The sequence below is a fragment of the Corythoichthys intestinalis genome, chromosome 8 (assembly GCF_030265065.1).
Source record: "Corythoichthys intestinalis isolate RoL2023-P3 chromosome 8, ASM3026506v1, whole genome shotgun sequence".
NCBI lineage: Eukaryota > Metazoa > Chordata > Actinopteri > Syngnathiformes > Syngnathidae > Corythoichthys > Corythoichthys intestinalis.
Genome location: NC_080402.1, coordinates 49,031,913 through 49,034,175, shown reverse-complemented (window position 1 = coordinate 49,034,175; position 2,263 = coordinate 49,031,913). Strand labels below are relative to the sequence as shown.

The window sequence follows — 2,263 nt, the reverse complement described above, 5'->3', positions numbered from 1 at the left end:
TTAAGCTGAAACAGTTTTAATGTGCATGTGTAGAACAAACTCAAACAAAAACATTAAAGTTTAATGCATTGGACAGCAGGAACAACTGCAGTATCCTGTAGGTGTTTCCTCCTCGCAGTAAAACGCCGTTACTTTACCCCTTTTCTCCTCTCCAACAAATCCTATAAAAGAACATAAAAACACTGAGAAATACCGTTTCCAAGCACTGTGGCTTTTCCACCATGTCTATGCTTTGTTGAGATATTAAGTGTCTCTAATGACACCAAGATAAGCTTACACAGTGCAACTCACCTCGTGGGGATTGTTTGAACTGCTCCCCATACCCATGGCAGATCTCAATGGTGTACATGTTGTAATACTCTCTCCTGAATTCTGCACAGAACCTGCTCCATGTCCAGACACCTGTGGGATAAAAAAAAATCACATTTACATAAATAGCTTGTAGACAAATGTGACAACAGCACAAAAAAAGTACATGTCATTGCATTTTACTGAAGTACTTACTGTTAAGCCATTTAAAATGTGGCCGTCTTCTGAAGGAGTCTGGAGAACCAAGGTCTCTGATTCTGGACCACACAAGCGCCAATGTGCATATAGCACGGTCACCTTCCCGAAGGACAACTTTTTCATGTATGTTGGCAGTCAATACTTCTGGCAACTGTAATATAGGTGAGCCGACAATGAAAAAGTATCAAATTTATTAAAAAACAAACGTTTAAAATGTAATTGGCTTCTCATGACAATTACTAAACTCCCTGCGCAATACTGCCTCATTGGGCCCTGTCTCTAATTATAATTACTAGTATAGCAGTTATGTCCTCAATTTAGATCAAAGGAAATTATGTCCAGGATTAGGCAGCTGTCAGTGTCATCCTCAACCTTTCAAAGAAGACATAATTTACACATGACATGCAGGTGAACGTTATGACCAGGTAAGCAATCAATTGCAGTGATGACCATTCCCCTTATCAACATTGATTGATTATCTTGTAGTTTTCTTTTACCTGTCTGATTGAAGTTTAGTAAGATATAGAGGGGGTTGCCTTTGGAACCCTGAAGACAGGCTGTAGAGATCCCTGAAGAAGAGGGGACGCTTTCTCTGTCCAGAAGGCAAATCTGTGCCCATGCCTTTAAAAAGAAATGCAAATAAATCCATGCCCAATACCTCCCAATGTTCTTTGACATAAGTGTCACAAAATGAAAAACAGACCACCAAAAAGGCTTTAAAAATGTGACAATATTTGATAATTTTTCAGAAAAAAAAAAAAAAAATTATTTACAATATTTCTACAATTCTGAAAAGGAGGATGGTCTAATATCGTAATGTCTGTTGAGAAGTGAAAACAATCCATTTGTGCTTCAATATAAATCATTACTTTAGATGAAATAAATTTCATGTAACGCTTCTGATTTAACTTAGTTGCTCAATTAAGGCATTTACCCATTCATTGATGTCCTGAATCATTGTTGGCCAATAGAAGCTAGAAATGGCCTCGACGCCGCTCTAGTTCCCAGAGTTATTTTGACACTCCATGAGGATAGTCTGCTTCCCCTTTGACTTGATGACCAGGCGCATATATTTCATTGGGGGGTCTTTTATCTGTTGGACGAAAATTAAAAAAGCAAAGAGATTCTTAAAATTCAGTAGATTAAAATGACCACCACCTGACAGAGATCAATAATAATAAATAAATAAAACTCAGCTCTGGACCTTCTCCCACCTGACATTCACAACAGTTTCACTTATTTTTATTATAACATCTCATATCTTTCTCATTTTCTACTTAAAAAACAAAAATAGAAAAAGTGCCTCTTTTTTTCAATGATTTCAATATCTTTATAAATAGTTTATGGAGCTGCGTTTTTTAAATGGCATAAAAAATAGTTACTTGGCCTATAAAGGATTAAAAAAACGTAGAGGCTCATATATTCATGACCCTCTTTTCAGACCTATAACACAAATTGCCAGTATAACATCAGTTTTACTTACCTTTAACAATGAAATCACGCACCATTCGTCGAATCTTACGGCGCCCACTTGAGTAGTTGGAAGCGTTCCGTCGACCAGGTACCTTGGAAGATGCTAGGTATCCACATTCATCTTCTCGGATCACTCGAAGTATCTATTAAGACATATTCAAGCATTTCATGCTACTCGAAGATAGCGGCGTACACACACGCATAAAAAACCCTCAATGTCCGAGCCTAACGCATAAATCTATATCTCCCGTCATCCCTCGGGAGAAAATGGCGTTGATCTGCG

At 37.6% G+C, this 2,263-nt stretch overlaps 1 long non-coding RNA gene across 1 annotated transcript; it reads right to left on the bottom strand.

The window, feature by feature from the left end:
* Positions 1-2,263, bottom strand: LOC130920980 (uncharacterized). Its single transcript, XR_009064268.1, has 6 exons — positions 1,991-2,263; positions 1,442-1,600; positions 1,005-1,128; positions 505-658; positions 292-402; positions 1-161 (listed from the first exon to the last, which is right to left on the bottom strand). It is a non-coding gene; the product is annotated as an uncharacterized LOC130920980 (long non-coding RNA).